The sequence below is a fragment of the Mustela nivalis genome (assembly GCF_964662115.1).
Source record: "Mustela nivalis genome assembly, chromosome: X".
NCBI classification, from domain to species: domain Eukaryota; kingdom Metazoa; phylum Chordata; class Mammalia; order Carnivora; family Mustelidae; genus Mustela; species Mustela nivalis.
This window is the reverse complement of record NC_139040.1, coordinates 86,974,097-86,993,113: the sequence shown is the minus strand read 5'-3', so window position 1 is coordinate 86,993,113 and position 19,017 is coordinate 86,974,097. Positions and strand designations below refer to the sequence as shown.

Below are 19,017 nucleotides of genomic sequence, written 5' to 3'. Positions count from 1 at the left end.
GCTTGGAGGCCTTGCCTCATTTGAGCCTACTGACCCAGAGAGGCAGGGTGGTATACATACATAAAGACACACACAGACCTGGGTTCTGAACCCGGCTTTGACCTTTTCCTAAGGTGGGACCACAGGCAAATGACTCCACTGCTCCGCTTCACTATTCCCACCAGTACAATGGGGAGATGCCATCCACAGCCCAGGACCATTGTGAGAATTTGAGAAAATGCCTTCCTTCAAATCACTGGTGCAGAGTCTCATGAAGATGTGATGATAACTGTAATTGTTAGCGTTATTGAGCACATACTAAGAACCAAGTATGGTTCCAAGTGCTTTACGTAAATGGTCTCATTTAATCCCCACAAACGCTGTCTATGAAATAGGAGTTATTATAATTCCCATGCTACAGATGAGGAGACTGAGGCTTAGAGAGTGTGAATAACTTGTCTAGGGGCCCACAGGGAGCATCTGAGTCCTTGCAGCCTGCACTCTTAAGCCCTAAGCTATAAATGGCAGCTCCCTCCCCCTTCTCCTTAAAGGTTAAAGCAGAGGGTAGAGCCAATCCTGTGGGGAAAAAACAGAACAAAGACCTCTGAAAGGAAGGAAGCCAAGGGAATGTATGTAAGCAGAAGTCTCAGAGAGTATGGGGGCTCAGTTTGCCCCTAAGCTTCCTGACAGCTGTAGCAGGAAGAAGGGGGGGGGGACACAGAATTCCCAAGGTTCCATTTTCTGGAAAAAGGGAGGCACAGGGACCTGTCTAAATGGACATTTGTCTTGGGCTGGAATTCCAGAAGAGCTGATCTTGTGGCCTGCTCGGCAAACATCCGGGACCAGAGAATCATCTGTGATTTCATGAGGCGCTAAAAGCCTTCTTCACACACGTGATTCTGAGAGTCAGAAGGCCGGGTGGCGGGCTGTGTGTGTCAGAAAACACATGAAATTCTATCCCAGAGGAGAACCTTGCTAGACTGCAATTTTCCACAGCAGTAAGGGGCATGGGAGGGGACCTAGGCCCCGTTTCCGTGTTTGTCTCTCTCCACAGCACACACCACACAGCCTCTGTGGGAGGAGACCCAGGTCTCTGGTCTAGGTGGAGACATGACACGCCTCCAGAGACTGGGCCCAGGGACGAATGGCAAGTGAGCCAGGGCAAGGTTGTGGGTGAGGGTCAGACTTCTAGAGCCTGGGAGCTGTGGGGAGGGCTGGGTGGGTCAGCCTGGGCCTGCTGGAAGAGGCAGAGCAGGAGGAGCTAGCTGTGGGATTTGGAGAGGATTATAGCACTGGGGCAAGTGGAAGGGTGCTGTAAGCAGGAGGAGCAGCGGGTGGTGCAGGGTTTGCTTTTCCCCATGCTCAGATATTGCCCCTTTTGATGTCATCCCTTTCTGCCTGGTGAGCCCTCCATGCCACCCCTCTCAATCCTTCCCACCCATACAGGTGAGGCTGACTCGTCCCCATCTACCAGGATTGAGAGGGGGAGAGACCTGTGTCTGAATATCACCTTCTGCCCAGCACTGCAAGACCAGTCTGCCTTTTCCAGTTCAGGCACCATGGCCCACTTTGTGGTCCAGCACATGGAGTCATGGAGGGCATCGCTGGAGATGTGCAGGTGAGGGGGAATGGAAATGGAAATGGAATGGAAAGAGTCTGGCTCTGGAGTCAGACAGGCCTGGCCAGTAATCTGGCTTCTGCAAATTGCTCATCTGATTTTCCCTAGAGATCAGTGAGGACAAGTGAACACAGACAGAATGATGTATAGGGACACATGACTTGACACCACAGGAGACACATGCGCTTCCTCTAAGTGTTGGAGACTCAGAACTGCATAAATTGAATAAAACTCCAAATGAACCCGTTGCTTTTTTTTTTTTCTTAAGACTCCACTTATTTGAGAGAGAGCGAGAGAGCGAGAGAGTGAATGAGCGCAGGAGGAGGGGTGGGGGGCGTGCGGAGGGAGAGGCAGAAGGAGAAGTAGAGGGAGAAGCAGACTCCCCACTGAGCAGGGAGCCCAACACAGGGCTCCATCCCAGGACCCTAGCATCATGACCTGAGCCGAAGGCAGATGCTTAACCCACCGAAGCACCCAGGCACCCTGAAATGAATCCACTCTTGGTTGAAGTAAATTATAGCCCACTCTTCACCAGTCCTTTTGGAAAGTGAACCATTGGCCAGTAATTGGTCTCTCCCACTCATGGGGCTCTCACACTTTCTGCAGCTCTGATATTCTCATGTTCCCTCACACTTTCATGCCGTCTCTAAGTTTTAAAAATTCTTTTTGCCTCACCTGAGCCATCTGCCTAAACAGGGAGCCCTTAATTCTGAGCTCACACATTCATGAAGAATATGCAGAAATCTCATGCTCTGCCAGGAGGTTCCAGCATGGATCCAGGACCCTTGGCTTGACAACGATTGCATGGCTGCCCGAGATGTCTGGTCCCAGCCTTCCTTTCTTGCCATATCTCTCACCACCTGCAGCACACGAACCACCCTCCAGCTGCCCCACACACCACACCACGCCACATGCCTTTCTTTAAAAACACCTGAATTTGCCATTCATTTGTGCCTGAGTATTTGCTCATACTCTCTGCTTGCCCTGGGAATGTCTTCTCCCTCCTTTCTCCATTGGTCCTTGTCCTTGAAGAACTTGCTCAAATGCTACCTCTCTGATGAGCCCAGCCCATTGACAATTTTCCCGTCTGCTCTGGGCTAATATAGTGCTTTGGTAACACCTCTCCCCCTGCACATATTTACTCATTCATTCATATGTGGATACATCACCACCAAGCAGAGCTACTCTAGCCCAGTCCTGTCCTCACTGATTCTGGGAGCTCAAAAATGAGGTGGACACAACCCCTAGTCTTCCTTTGGAACATCCTAGCCCCTAAGCAGCCAGATACATAGACCTGTGGCAGTCATAAACGGTTCTAAATGCTGCATATAAATCTGTAATGGGTTATGCACAGATACCACTGAGGAGGGTTCCAGGAAAGCCTTCCTAAAGGAGTTGGCCTTTAAATTAGCCTGGGAAAAATATGAAGAGACTCTACCTCTGCCAGGGTCGTTGGGGGTGAAGGGAATAGCAGATGCAGAGAGATGTAGGGAACAGTGTGCGCAGAGGCACAGAGGTATGGTACAGCCTGTTGCGGAGGGGGAGTAAAATAAGTCTCCCTCTCCAAATAAGAGCTGAGGGTACCCTGCCAGTAGGTGGCAGCAGGGGCCTTAACCTGGTGTTCTATCCTGTGGGTGTGTTAATTGAGGTATTTGTCTGCATCTCATTCTTTACCTTTTTGACCATTGCCTGGAGCAGAAACATAATCAGAACAGATGGAATTAGGCACTAAATAGCAAGACAGATACTCCCATTTACTGTGTGCCCTGACTCCTGCATCCCCTACCAAGAATCCCTCCACTGACCTCCCATTCCTGCTTGAGGTTGCCCATCTTTCAAAGTCCTGCACATTCACCCCTTCATTCACTCAGTTGGGACTCCCTGGGTACCTAATCTGCTTCATGCCCACTGCTGGCTGATGCTGGGAACCCTGAAGTGAATCACACGGAGATCCTATTCACTGTTTCTGGGTGAAACACACACACACACACAGACACACACACACACACACACACACACACACACACACACACGATGAAAAGTTCTCTGTCAATGACAACACAAGCTGGGACGGATGCCATCATGAGGGAAGAAGGTGGTCAGGGAGGGCTCCCTGGCAGAAGTGAAAACTGACCTGGGTAAAAGAATGCAAAAATGGATGCCAAGTTGGGAGAGGGGCTGTGAAATGGGAAAGACATTCTAGCCAACCGAGGCCTGCACGATACAGGGAATGAAGGCTGGAAATATCCAGGGGTGTTTAGGGAGCCTCACGTAGGCTGGAGTTCCTGGAGCATTCATTTGAGACACAAGAAATGGTAAGAGGTGAGACCGAAGGCTACGAGTGCTGCAGGGGTGTGATGAGGAACATGGAATAAGTCTTGAAGTTGACAAGGGAGCCATGAAAGGGAATGACATTATGGGGTTTGAGTTTAGGAAGACCTGACTGAGCAGCTGCTGCAAAGATGCATGGCCACAAAAGAAGGAGCAGAACCAAAGAGAAAGAAGTCTTGAATTTGGGTTTTGTTAGTCTGGAATGGAGAGGAGGGGTGGGCCTGGGATATATCCTGCAGATTAAAGCAGCAGGAATTGGTAGCTGGTTGGATGTGGGGAGTGAGGGGCACAGGAAGATTCAAGGGTGATGCTCAGGTTTGTATCTGGAGTGACCATGTGGATGATAGGGTCTGTAAAGGACAAAGGCACACAAAGGCAGGATGGGGGAAATATAGCAATTTATTGTTTGGGCAAAATACGTTGGAAGCATCTTCAGACGTCCAAGGGAATGGGTCTAACAGTGATCAGGTATGCAGTTGTGGAAGGGGAAGAGTGGAGAACATTGGACAGGAGAAAGATGTGGTACTGGGTCATCATGGAGATTCAGGGACTGACAGTACAAGAGCTAGGGAAGCGACCCAGGGAGAATGTGTTGAGCCAGAAGAGCAGATCCACGATGGCAACTGCTAAGGTCCAGCAGCCACTGATCTCCTCAGCTCTCTGGGTGTCTAGCTCCACCAGCTGCCAGCAGTCTGCTCAGAGCTCTGTATCGCCATCACTTCCCTCCATTGTGTTACACAAGCATAATCATTCTCTTTGCTTGCCATGACTGAAAAAAAAAAAAAAACCAGAAAGCACTGCTTAGAGAAAATGGAACTCATGTAAGAGACTGAATCAAATGGGCCAGAGAACTGGTCAGAGAGTAAGGAGAGTTTGCCATCTGAGTTTCCCAGGAGAGAAGATTCTTCTTGGGACCAAAAGTGATCGCCAGTTGTGAAATACATCAGGGGGATGCAGTCTGATAAGAATCAAAAAACACGCACGTGCACCCGAATGTTTATAGCAGCCATGTCCACAATAGCCAAACTATGGAAAGAACCTACATGTCCATCAACAGGTGAATGGATAAAGAAGATGTGGTGTATATATATACAATGGAATACTATGCAGCCATCAAAGGAAATGAAATCTTGCCATTTGTGAAGACGTGGATGGAACTTGAGGGTATTATGCTTAGTGAAATAAGTCAATTGGAGAAAGACAACTATCATACGATCTCCCTGATATGAGGAAGTAGAGATGCGACGTGGGGGGTTTAGGGGGTAGGAAAAGAATAAATGAAACAAGATGGGATCGGGAGGGAGACAAACCATAAGAGACTCTTAATGTCACAAAACAAACTGAGGGTGGCGGTGGGGAGGGGGGTAGGGAGAGGGTGGTGGGGTTATGGACATTGGGGAGGGTATGTGATATGGTGAATGCTGTGAAGTGTGTAAACCTGGCGATTCACAGACCTGTACCCCTGGGGCTAATAATACATTATATGTTTATAAAAAAATAAAAAATAAATTAAAAAAAAAAGAATCAAAATACACCTATTGAGTTTGGAAACCAACTAAGTACTGTTGCCTTTAGTGAGAGAGGAGTCAGTGTGTGGCAGGGGCTGAAGCCAGTCTGTGGTGTGGAGAGGAATAAACTGGACGTGAGCCGACCACTGCAGTTGGTGATTCCATTACCTTGGTATGCTACAGGGAGGAGATAAGATGGTTTAAAGTTTTGATGGGATTGGGATCAGTGGGGATTGTCTTAGTGGGTGGAAAAGACACAACACTTTCCATATCCTAAAGAAGACCCAGGAGCTTGTGTGGGGCAGGTTGGAGAGAAGGGTCTGACTGGCGGAGGAGGTGATGGAGCCTGGGAGGGCATGGGGTCCAGGACAAGACTGTTTTGTCCTTAATAGAGGAAGAGGTGTATGGGTGTGTGAACCCTGTGCAAGGGTGGGGTGGGCAGTCCAAGGGACATGGCCTGGTGCCATTAGTTTTCTTCATTAGGAAGGAAAGGAAACATTTCCTCCAAGTGAGGTGGCATGGCAGCTGAGGGGAACGTGAGAGGGTGGTGACCTGGGTCATGCCTCTGGCTTATAGGATGTGAGGTGTGAGGCCACCAGGGAGCCTGGGACCATGAGGAGATAGGAATGTGATTTTCCCAGAAACTCTCACTTGCTCAGGTTATAGCAGGAATCTCAGGACAGCTGGGCTCTGCCTTGGGCCTGGGCAGTGGTATGGTGGATGACCCAGGTCTTTGAGAACTGCTGTAGAGCGTCAGGAGAAAGTGGAGACAGAGCCTCCACATGCACGTGTGAATTAACTCAGAGGCTAGAGTGGAGGGAAAGAGCAAGATGTCCTCCCTTATCCTCCTTTCCCCCTGAGAGAGGAGGAGATAATGTGTCCAGGCTTGTGATCAGAGAGCGCCTGAATGGCAGAGAGGAGAGTAAAGCTGGCTGTCCCAAGGCAGAGCTTACTTCAGGCTACTGAGCAGCACAGACCCTCAGCAAGCCCATACTTCCCTAGGCTGAGCTGACACTGGCCCCCAGGGACATCCCGCCTCCACTTCCCTCATCTGTTCCAGCCCCCAAGCTCTGCAGAGGGGAGATGGAGTGGGGGAAGGGGGTCAGCAGCCAATCACATCCTTGGCAGCCCAAGGCATCTGCACCTGGTCTAACCAATCCCCTCTGAACAGACAGCTCACCCAGCCTCTGCTCCCTCCTTCCCTGCCTACTCTGCCCAGCAACAGCAGAAAGGAGGCTTAAGGAAGAGAGGGAGGCCTTGCAAACTCTCAGCCCCTGGCAGCAATGGAGCTGGGCCCCTGGCTCACTCTATAAAGGGAGGTTAAAACAATACTTACAGTTCCTGGAGCCCAGGCAAAATGTCCCCAGGGGCCCTCAGGACTGTGCAAGTCAGCTCTCATGAACAGGAACTCACATATTACAGAGATCCTGATCCTTGGAGCCTTGGGCCACAAGCCAGCCTCGTTCACTCCACAGTTCTGGGGCAGGCCCTGGGCTGACAGCCTGAACAGCAGAGACACAGCTCTGGTAGAGGAGGTGGACATTAAAACAAACAATCTCACAGATGCCTATTTAACTAGAAGCAGAGAGAAGGCCTAGGAAGGAAAAAGGCACAGGGTGCTATGCCGGAGAATAAGAGGGGACCTGATTTAGACTGCCTTTCCTACTTCTTGTTGGTTTCACTTCTTTTTGTCCAGATTTACGAGGGCTATTTTATTCATTATTTTGCCCCCAGAAGCCTCCCACCTGTCAACAAAAATGTGGTATTCGTTGTTAATACAAGTGGCTGGCTCAATGTTTGGCACCACGATGAAGCAGGTAACAAGGACCCGGCAGACCTGTTATAGCTCTTGTTTTAGAAGACTCAGAAAGCAGAGAGTACAGGAACAGTGGTCCCCTGGGACCAGAGACTCTACCTCCCATGACCCTGGGATCTTAGAGGCCAAGGCCTCCCTTGGGGTCCTGGTACCTTGCACATTCAGGAGCCACATAGACCTGAAACCACAGAATACTGGGAACATTGAAACATTGGACATGGGGGGCTGTAACCATCAGGACCCTTAACCACAAAACTTCAGATCACCAAGGGGCCCAGAGTCATAGAACCTTCAAGCTGGAGAACTCTGGTGTCATAAAACCCGAGTCAACAGTATAAAAAGGAAACCATAGTCAATTTAGACTCTGAACCTTCCAGAGGCCACAGGTTTGTTTTGTCTCATTTTGTTTACTTTACCTCAAAGCCAGAAAAATACAGTGCACTGGCATTGTAGTGTTTAGAAACTACAAAGTCCCGGATCCATCTAGATTTAAAATATTGTCGCCCTTCTACAGAGCACCCTTAAAATGGAATACTGGGGCCATAGGCCAAAGAGATTTTGAGTTTAGAGCCTGAATCCATAAAGTTCCGGAAGCAGTATTTTGAACTACAATACTCTGGGACTTGAGAATGATAAAGTCCAAGTGACCTGGAGCAGTACAGCCTTAAAGTTCTGAACCATAGAGCCCATGGGGCCCAAGTCTACTAACTTGTACGATACCAGAGTGTAACCAAACTGGGTGAAGGGAAATATTGAAAGCTGTCTTTTGTAGTCTCAAGTGTAGGGGAAAGGCTATACCCAACTCCAAACTTTTCTAGCCTACCCATCCCAACTAAGGTCAGGAAAAAGCTGAGGAGCACTTGTGGCGGTCATATTTCAGGGGCATAGTTGCCCTTAGTCTTTTAGCATGGAACAATGAAATGCTTCTCCTTCCCCCACACAATATCACCACATGCACTGCACTCCTGCATAACAACAGGAGATTATAGCTGATGGAACTGGAAGCTTAGAGTCTTTAAGAAAGACTATCCCAAGCAACCCAAGACAATAGAGGAGTCAAAAACAAGGATTCTAAAAGAAATTTTTGCCTCTGACACATGAAACTGTTAGCACCTAGCAAGCACAACCTAATTCCTGGCCGGATAAACATAGAATCTCCCACCAAAGGCCTATTTACCTAGGATCTTTTTACGTGATACATCATGTCTGCTTTCACCAAAAACTTACAAGCTATGCTAAAATGAAAACAAACCAAAACAAAACAAAACACAGTCCAAAAAGATGAATCAATCATCAGAACCAGACTGATACGGCAGAGAAATTATTAGACCTGGAATTTAAAGTGGCCATGACTAATATGCTAAGGGCTCTAATGGGAAAAGTGGATAACATGCAAGAATAGACAGGTAATGCAAGCAGAGATGGATACCCTAAGAAAAGAAAAAGTAAATGCTAGAAATATAAAACACCATAACAGGAATGAAAAATGTCTTTGGTGGGCTCATTAGGAGACTGAACATGGGCAAAGAACAAGTCAATAAGCCTGAGGATATGTTAATAGAAACTTCCCAAACTGAAAAGCAAAGAGGAGAAAGAATGTAAAACAAAATATGAAAAAAGAGAATATCCAAGGACTGTATACAATTACAAAAGTATCACATATGTGTAATGGGAACACCAGGAGGAGAAGAAAGAAAATAACACAAGAAATATTTGAAGGATTACTGGGTACAGATTTTCCAAAATAAAGGACAGCCACTAAACCACAGGTCTAGGAAGCTCAGAGAGCACCATGCAAGATTAAAAAAAAAAAAAAATCTACACATAGGCATATCCTATTCCGACTACAGAAAATCAAAGAGAAATTTCTTTTAAAAAAAAAAAAAAAGCCCATGGAAAATATCACCTTACTTATACAGGAACAAGAATAGGAATTACATTGGACTTCTCTTGAGAAATCATGCAACAAAAAGAGAGTGAAATGAAATATTTACCGTATTGAAGAGAAGCAAAACAAAACAAGGAACCCCCAAAACTACCAGCCTAGAATTCTGTATACAGCAAAATTGTCTTTCCAGCGTGAATGAGTTAGGAAGACTTTATTAGCCAAACAAAAATTGAGGGACTTTTTGCCAGTAGACCTGCCTTGCACAGGTAAATGTTTAAAGAAGTTCTTCAGAGAGAAGGGAAATAGTGTAGTTCATATACTTGGGCCTACATAAAGAAAGGAAGAGTGTTAGGAAAGGAATGAATTATGGATAAAGAAACTCTTTTCTTTTTTAATTAATAGATGTAACAAAAAGAGTTTGCTGAAAATAGTGATAGAAATAATGTGTTCAGTGAATACAGCTTATAGATAAGTGAAATTAATGACAGCAATGTTACATAAGAGCCAGGAGGGATGAATTGGAAATATTCTTCCATGAGGTACTTGAAGCTGTATAGTGTTTTCTGAAAGTGGACTTGGATTAGTTGTAAAAGCAGATTGCACACTCTAGGGCAATCAATAAGGAAAAAAAACAACAACATTACAACCATAATGGCTCTGCTAAAAGACAGGAGAAAATGGGATCGTATAAAACACTCAATTAAAGCCACAGAAGACAGAAAAATAGTTTAAGACCGAAAAAAGGAAGGAAGGAAGGAAGGAAGGAAGGAAGGAAGGAAGGAAGGGAGGGAGGGAAAGAGAGAGGGAGGGAGGAAGGAAAAGAAAAGAAAATCAAGGGTAGCAAATAGAAAACAGTTAAAAACATGTCAAATATTAATCTATCCATAACAGTAATCACTTTAACCATGAATGGTCTAAATACACGTATTAAATGACAGAGACTATCAGTGTTGATTAAAACAAAACGGAACCTAACGAAAACAAACAAACAAAAGCAGACCCAACTCTGTGTTGTCTACAAGAAACCGATTTTAAATAAAAAGACACAGATAGACTAAAAGTCATGGTATGGGAAAAAAAGATATCCCATTCTGAACACTAATCACAAAAAAGCTGAAGCAGCTATACTAATTTCAGATGAAACAACTTTAGAGCAAGTAAGTTATCAGGGATAAGGAGATGCGTTGTTTAAAGAAACAAAGCAAATATCCCTGACAGATAACACACTGGTTGATCTCTTGGTAAATATGGCATTGTTTTCATGGAGGATCTGATTCACAAGACCTATAAAGTATTACTGTAAAGTGTTTCAAAGAACCACAAAACTTCCAGGGGCCCTGCAAATTATCTTCTCCATGAAGTGGAACGAAGAAAAGGATCACCCATTTTGTGGGAGGCGCAGTTGCTGGCAATAGGGAAGACCAGATGAACAGCTTATTAGAAGGATAAACTAAGGTATCTGCCATCACTATTTCTGCAGTTTGGCCAGTTAATAAACCATGACTGCTTTCAGACTGAAAAAAAAATCTTATATAACTATAATTATATAATGGCTCTCCAAGAAGACACAGCAATCCTTAATGTGTAATGCACCTAACAATAGAACGTCAAAAGACATGAGGCAAAAACTGTTAGAACTGCAAAGAGACATAGATGAAACCACTGTTATAGTTAGAGACGTCAGCTCCCTTCTATCACAAATGGACAGATCCAGCAGGCACAAAATCAGTAAGGACAGAGTTTAACAGAACAGCACCATTAATCAGTTGAATAATTGACATCTACACAGTACTTCATCCAACAGCAACACAATACACATCCATCTCAAGCTCACATGGAATGTTTGCCAAAATAGACTACATCGTGGGCTGTAAAACACGCCCTAACAAAGTAAAAGAGTACAAATCATACAATAAATATATGCTCTCAGACCATGTGGAATAAACTAGAAATCAGTAACAGACAGATAGCTGGAAAATCTCAGTAGATTAAATGACATACTTCTAAAAACACGATTTGTCTCTGGTTAGTGGGAGATTCTCAGGAAGGGCCATCATGCTCTATGTTTCAGTCCTCTGAATGAAAACAAGAATGAGTGGCTAAATCCTTAAAACCATGCAACATTTAGGCCTTAGTACCTTGTAGAGAAATAACCTTTCAGTCTTGAGGAAGACTTCAGCTCCCTATTCCAGAATGTGTGACCTCTACCCTGAGCTCATCCTGTGGCAGGAAAGACTCTGATCCCCTTGAAAGCATTCAAGGCATCTTCTATCAGTTTAAGGTGTAGAGAAAGGTGGGTCACAAGTGGTAGTCCCTGTGGTCTCTGAAATCTATAACAATATAAAACTTGGAAGGCATAATGTTTAACACCTCCAAAATATGGATTTGCATCTGTGGTTCATCAGTGACTAGTTGTGTGACCTTGAGCAAGTCACTCTGCCTCTCTGAGCCTCGGTGTTGTCACTGATAAAATGGGTATAATATCAGTATCTTTTCCATTGTGTTGCTATGACGATTAAATGAGCTGATGCATCTAAGTATTTGGCACAGTGCCTGAAACATAACAAGTGCCCTGTAAGAGGTACCTAATACTAGGACCTGCATTCCCTGTTCCCTGAAACTCTAATGTGCCTAGACCTATGCTAGGTATTGTTACGGATAAGGGAGCCAAAAGGGAGAAGTATTCAAAGCCCTGTTCTCAGAGGGCTCAATATCAGTGTGGAAAATGAAAACATTCTACATATGACAGCGAGCAAACCATCTGGGACAGGGACTATCTGGGTACAAGGGGCATGGGTCAGAGTAAGCAATCAAGGAAGGGCTGCCCAGAGAAGGAGCAGTGAAGATATGAATAAGTAAAGGGGAAGTGGAAAGGTCTGTTACCTAAAGGGCACAATAAGAGCAAAGTTTGGCGGGGGGGAATGGGATCTGGGTTATCTGGGGACTGAGAAGAGGATCCGCCTAGAAGAAATGGAAGGTGAGGTAAAAGAACAGATTACACAGGGCAGAACCAGAGCTTGCAAAGTCACTTAAAGGAAGTTATAAAGACCCAGAATCATAAAGGTCTTAAGCTTTAGGGTCCTGGAATCACTGAATCCTGGGTCATGGGGTCCGGGAACCATGGAACACATAGGACCCTAGCACCCTGAAAGCATGGAGCTTGAACCTTCTAGACCACCACTGTCTAATAGAACTATCTTGATGGAAAAGTTCTGAAGTTCTGAGGTGTCCCATACAGGAGTAGCCACTGCTCTGCAATAACCCTTGTGTGGTTATTGGGCACTTGAAATGTAGCTACTGCAAGTAAAGGAACAGTTTATTCATAATTTTTCTTCTAATTCTAACTAGCTTACATTTAAGTAGCTACATGTGGCTAGCAGTTTCCATTGGACAGTGCAGTTCTAGGCTTAGATCCAAAGGGCCTGTAGCATTTTGACCCCGAGAATTCTAGACTTACGGAGTGCCGGAGTCAGAGAGTCTTAAAACCATACCACACTTAGGCCTCAGTACCTTGTATAGAAATAACTTTTTAGTCTTGAGCAAGACCTCCAGCCTTGGTCCATCTCCTTCATTTCACCCATATCCCACAGACTGAAAAGGCCACGAACGTGATCCTGGGTGGCGCACAGGTCAACGACCACTTCTAAACCATCACCTTTTCTGACTCGGTTAGCATCTAGCTAGCATCCAGAATATCCACAGCACCAAGGACTACCTGGGTCACATGGAAGCTGGTGGTTGTAAGTGTAGACCTACCCACTGAAATGGATGGGCTGTGGTAATGTGGGGAATTCCTTTTTATCTATCTATCTATTTATTTATTTATTTTTCTATTTTAGGTAGGCCCCATGCCCAACATGGGCCCCGAACTCATGACCCTGAGATTAAGAGTCACGTGCTCTACTGCCTGAACCAGCCAGGTGCCCCAGATATGGGGAATTTTTGAAATGCTCCCTTTGTTCCCCCATCTACCTCACCTCTCACAATACCTGAAACATCACTATTATATTTTATACAAATATGTCCCTTCATCCTTCTGCCTCCCCTTTCCTAGTTGAAAGAACATAGCACTATGTATTTTAGGGCACATTCCTCTTCGGCCCTGCGTTTCTTTAAAGCACATACTCAGAAAAATTTGCCAAAACTTTTAAAAATCAATAATCTATGTAGGTATTTCCAAGCACTTGGTCAAGCTGTTGCCCTGATTCTGGCTTTTGATCAATCGTCTCTCAGAGAAGTACTGAAGTCTCCCCGACCCGCCACCTCTGGTAAACTCAGCCCTTCCTTCCCCTATAGCATGGAGGTGGGGTTGCTATCATTGGGGAGATGCCTGTCTCAGATATCCCCCCAGGAAACAGGCAAATCGTAGTCTGAGACAGGGAGTGATAAAAGCCAAGGACATGTGGGCCCCACTGTCAGATCTCGGGGAACCCGTGGGGGGGGGCAGGAGTGTTGGGAAGGATAAGCAGCAGAAACAGCCTGAGCAAAGATGAGAAATGACTGAGCCTGAGAGGTTGGTGAGGTGTCTAAGGTGTCTGCAATGGGGATAGAAATAACTAGAAAAGATGGTCTCACAGTCTGCTTCCCAATTAGGGACCAACATCAGTGCAGCTCTGCTACAGCATAGCATTGCTAAACCACAGCAATCAGAAAACTGGTCAGGGCTGCAGTGTGAGGAGGATCCGTCTCATCATCTTCCTGACAGATGCGGAGCCCATAGCCAGTGTGATGACCCCTAGGGTGATCCTCTCCAACATCTGTCAGGCACTGGGCAACAGGGTGTCCCTTTTTAGTTTGGCCTTCAGGGATGAGGCTGACTTCCCATTGCTGTGTCACCTGCCCCTGGAGAACCAGGGAGAAGCCTGGTGCACGTATGAGGGCACTGATGCAGCCCTACAGCTGAAGGGCCTCTATGAGGAGATCTCCATTCCTCCGCTGGCAGACGTGCATTCTTGAAGGGAGAGCCTCCCCTCCTCTGGGAGGCTTGGTTGGGGCCTCCCCTTGGACCTTTTCCCCATTATTTTCGTGGCTCAGAACTGGTGGTGGCAGGACAGGCACAGGCAGGCAGGTAGGAAAGCAGGAACTTGGCATCCACCTGGCAGCCTGTGGCCCCGAGTCAGCTTCTTGTAGCCTGCCACAGTGAGGCAGCCACCAGCAGAGCCAGAAGAACTCTGGTGTCCCAGGGGAGTGGGCCTACAACGTAGCCCACTTCACCTGCTGCCTCTGGGCCTACACCACCAGTGGAGAGTTGCTGAGGGATGCTTCCAAGTCTGCTCGCCGCCTGCTGGCCACCGAAGTCCTCAAGCTGTCCCTTGAAAACAATGTTGTCACACCTCTGACTTCACTGGTTATGGTGCAGCCCAAGGAGGCAAGTGGGAAGGTCAGATCACAGATTTCCACTGCAGCTGTACTAGGCACCATTATGCCTTCATCCGCCAGCAGACGTGGCCTCGGGACAGGCACAGCCCCGTCAGCCTTGTTACCCAAGGTCTCTCCCAAATTAGGGCTTGTGAAACCAAGGTCCTACTTATCCCCAATGGCTCCTGCTTCTACAGAAATTATGTCCAGTTCCAAGGAGTTGGAGCCACTGGGTCAGGACACTAAGTACCCTATCCATCCCAGCACACCCCAAATCCCCAAATCCTACACAACAGGATTCCGGCACTTTGGTTCAGCCAACTCTCAGAACAAAAACTGCTACCTTTGGCCCTCAAACTCTGGTGCCCTAATGCTTCTGAAGCCCAGCGTGCCATCACACCAGAATCCTGGTACCCTATTACCCATGACTGCCAAGACACAAGTCCCACTTCTGAATCCTAGCACCCCATCCCAGCCCAAAGCTGGCATTGTGAAACATGATATTCCACTGTCCTCCAAACCTGGTGTTCCATCACAACCCAAACTGGATGCTCTATCACATTCCCAACTTGGGATACTCACATCACAGTCACCCAAAAGCTTGCCACAGGCCAATCCTGGAGTCTCCATGCTTCAGGTCTTCAAACACTTATCACAAAACTAGACCAAAGGTTCCTGCTCACAAGACCCCAAACAATCTGTCACACCCTAAACCCAGCATCCTCTTAACCTAACATCCCTAAAATCCTAACACCTCTTTTTTTTTTTTTAAGATCCCATTTATTTATTTGAACAGACAGAAATCACAAGTAGGCAGAGAAGCAGGCAGAGAGAGACGGAGGAAGCAGGCTCCCCGCTGAACAGAGAGCCCGATGCCGGGCTCGATCCCAGGATCCTGAGATCATGACCTGAGCCGAAGGCAGAGGCTTTAACCCACTGAGCCAGCCAGGCACCCCAGTCCCAACACCTCTTAACTCTAATACCCCAGCTCCCCCAAATTACCCAAGCTTATCATTTTCCAAACCTAGGACCCCAATCCCCAATAAACCCAAAACCCCATTATCCCCCAGACCTGTCAGACCAATGCCCCTACCTCCTCAGGATCCAAACACATTCACAAGCACAACCTCAAGTCCTGCAAGTCCCAGCAAGACCATGACCACCTCTGTCTTTGGAGCACCCTTCCCAATTCCCTTTGACTCCACCTTGCCCTTTCTGCTGCCCTGAGAAAGCTCTGGCTTCAGCAGGATCTGCTGCTGGGGCCCCCAAACACCAGGCAAATTCTGGGACTACCTGTGTCAGAAGTCCCAACAATGGGCCTCTCCAGCAGCTCCAGGCCTATGCCAGAAGGCAGCCCCCAAATGTGCCAGTCTTGCTGCCTTCTAGCATCCTCCCTGAGGTGACCAGCCTGCTCCATTTCCCTGAGGAGCTAGAGCTGCTGTCTAAGTCAATGGTGGAGTCCATGATCATGGAGTCCTTGAACACACCAGCTTTCTATACCTTCCTCACTCCTGATGAAGATGGTTAGTGCCACGGGCAAGAGGTCAAGCCATGAGGAGGAGGTAAGAATGGAGAGCTCCGGGAACTAGGAATGTACAAAGCTTCTGCAGATTCTAGTGATGACAGTTGCCTGTTTGCTTGCTTTGAGACTTTGAATCAGCTACTTAACCTCTCTGGGCCTTAGAACCTAAGCACAGAATTAGAGGCCCTGAGAGAGGAGGGATATTAAGACTGGGAAAGCGAAACAGAAAGAAACTGATCAAGTTGTGGTTTTGACATTTGCTCTGTTGGACAACAGAATTGCTCATGTTTCCAGGACAGGGCAGGGATACAGGGTTCTAACTGGAGGCATCACTGGGTAAGGCAGGTCTGATTAGTTCTTTTGTGCTCTATATACAGCCCTGTTTAAGGAGAGGGGTACACAAATTGGAAAAGATAACAATTATCCTTAAATTTCCTAAAGACTGTGAAGTAACAAAGGTTAACATTTTTTAGTCCTTTGTATGTGCAGGTACTTGTCTATATATTGCTTTTTTAGTCCCTCATTTAATACACATACACACACTCACACACACACAACCTGTGGATACCTGCATTTTACTCATGGGGAAACTGAAGTGCAGGGAACTGAAGTAACTTATTCCATGTCACACAACTAGGCCTGCATCATTGGATGGCATCATTTGGGCCTGCATCATTTGGTTGCAGACTGAATGTGCTCCACCACTCCATTGTTCTCTCTTCCTAAGAAGAGCAACATTTCTTGGGAGACATTATAGGGCAGGATTAGAACTAGTTGGTGGTGGCAGTAAGTCACCGAGATACAGATTTGGGCATGAGATCCTTGACATGCCCCTTTCCTTCACCACCTGCCAATATCCCATCCATCTTCAATTCTTGGCAATGTTGCCTCTGACATATTTGCTAAATGCACCCAGTTCTCACCACCTCAACTGTCACTATCTTAGGGCAGACTACAATCATGTCTACCATAGAAAACTGTTCCATTCTCCTCACTGGTCTCCCTGCTCCCTCTCTCGGGACATTATTTTTCCTTCTTTCTTGCTTGCTTTCTTTCCTTCCTTTCTTTCTTTTCTTCCTTTCTTCTTTTTTTTTTTCTTTTGCCATCCTTCCTCAGCAGCAAAAGGATTATTGAAAAACAAAGATTACTTCATGTCCCGCTCCCACTTAACCCCCCTCAAGAGTTTCCCATCTTACCTAGAATGAAGCCCAAAGTTCTTTTTATACCCGACAAGGCCCTACGTGATCTGCCCTCTATCCTATACCCCTCTAACCTCACTTTTTCCCACTCGCTCTCTGAACTCTATCCACCCCCCAACCCCGGCCTCCTCTCCGTTCCCTAATGGGCCCTGTCTCAACCCCAACTCCACTATGGGACCTCTCTCAAGCTGTTCTATTTGATAATTGCTCTGAACTTACCTGCCCTGGTCCCTGTCTACCATGCTCATCTTTTGCATTGCCACTCAAATTCTAGATCACAACTTAGATCTTGGCTCAGATGTCCTTCCCACCCTCCCCCAAACACTCCAGACTTCATCAAATATCTATAACTCCCTCAGTCATTTAAGTAGTTTTTCTGGGGCTCCTGGCTGGTTCACTCAGAAGAACACGTGACACTTGATCTCGGGATTGTGGGTTCAAGCCCCACGTTGGGATGTAGAGATGATCTCAAAAACAAAACAAAACAAAACAAACAAACAAACAAACAAAAACTAGGTGTTGTATGTAAGTGATGAATTACTGAAATCTATTCCTGAAACCAATATTGCACTGCATGTTAACTGACTAGAATTTAAATAAAAATTCGAAAAGATAGTTGTCTTTCTCTGCTTGACTTATTTCGCTAAGCATGATACGCTCTAGTTCCATCCATGTTGTGATTCACAGACCTGTACCCCTGGGGATAAAAATATATGTTTATAAAAAATAAAAAGTTAAAAAAAAATTCGAAAAGAAAAGAAAAGAAAATTTTCCTTGAACTACTGAAAAAAAAAAGTCTTAAGAAGAGAGAAAGTGAGCAAGAGAGAGAGAGAGACAGAGATATTCACAAAGACCCAGACACAAAAGCAGAGGAGACGAGACACACAGTGACACATAGAGACACAAGGACACAGAAGTAACCAGGGAGACATAGGTCAAAACCATAGCCCAATACACCAAGGTTGAAGAAGTAGAAGCATAGAGACATGATGACATGGTAACTGACAGAAATGGGATAGGGGATGGGAGAAGAAAACAGAGACACAAGACCACAGATCTACAAAATCATAGAAACAGAGATGTTACTTATACCAAGACTTGGTAACAAAGACCCAAGGACATGGGCGCATGCAGAGGAGCACACCAAGAGTCAAACTGGAGCACAAATTTATATACTCAGAGATCCAGTGACAAAAGCATGGGAATGCAGACACCCAAACTGTGACAAACACCAGCCAAGACATAAGGGTTAGGGTTAGGTTAGGTAACAGAGAGGCATAAAGACAGGCAAGCTGGAGGCCCAGGTACAGTGGAGACACTGTGACATAGGGACACAAGATTTTAGAAAAGGAGTGAGAGAAAGACACACACACACACACACACACACACACACACACACATCCCAGAATAAGTAGACATGGGGATGTGAATCCACAAACACAGCCATATGGATACAAGGTAGAAATGGGAACAGATACACAGGATCATGTCTGGAAGGATCAAGATAGGAACAAAGAAACCTAGACACATAGGAACGGACACACAGAACATAAACAAATGGGCAGAGACACGGTGACAAGGAAATCTATCCAGAGACGCAGGGGGGCAAAGACACAGAATAAAAATAAACCTGGGGATACCCAGAAACAGAATCACACAAATAGGCAGGCAAGGCCAAAAATGAAGAGATGGGGACAGTGAATCAGGCACAGGGACACAGAGAGTGGCTCAAAAATAAAAAAGCCATGAGTAGGAGAAGACAAGATGACAGCAGAGTAGGGGAATGCTGTGCTCACCT

At 46.2% G+C, this 19,017-nt stretch overlaps 1 long non-coding RNA gene and 1 pseudogene across 2 annotated transcripts; both read left to right on the top strand.

The window, feature by feature from the left end:
- The first annotated feature begins 916 nt into the window (after positions 1-916).
- LOC309856378 lies at positions 917-1,839 on the top strand. The gene is made up of 3 exons (XR_014307163.1): positions 917-1,126; positions 1,426-1,597; positions 1,706-1,839. It is a non-coding gene; the product is annotated as an uncharacterized lncRNA (long non-coding RNA).
- A 5,405-nt stretch (positions 1,840-7,244) lies between these two features.
- LOC309855916 (inter-alpha-trypsin inhibitor heavy chain H6 pseudogene) lies at positions 7,245-15,232 on the top strand (annotated as a pseudogene). The gene is made up of 2 exons: positions 7,245-7,253; positions 13,734-15,232. The product of its transcript is annotated as an inter-alpha-trypsin inhibitor heavy chain H6 pseudogene (transcript).
- Positions 15,233-19,017: the final 3,785 nt, after the last annotated feature.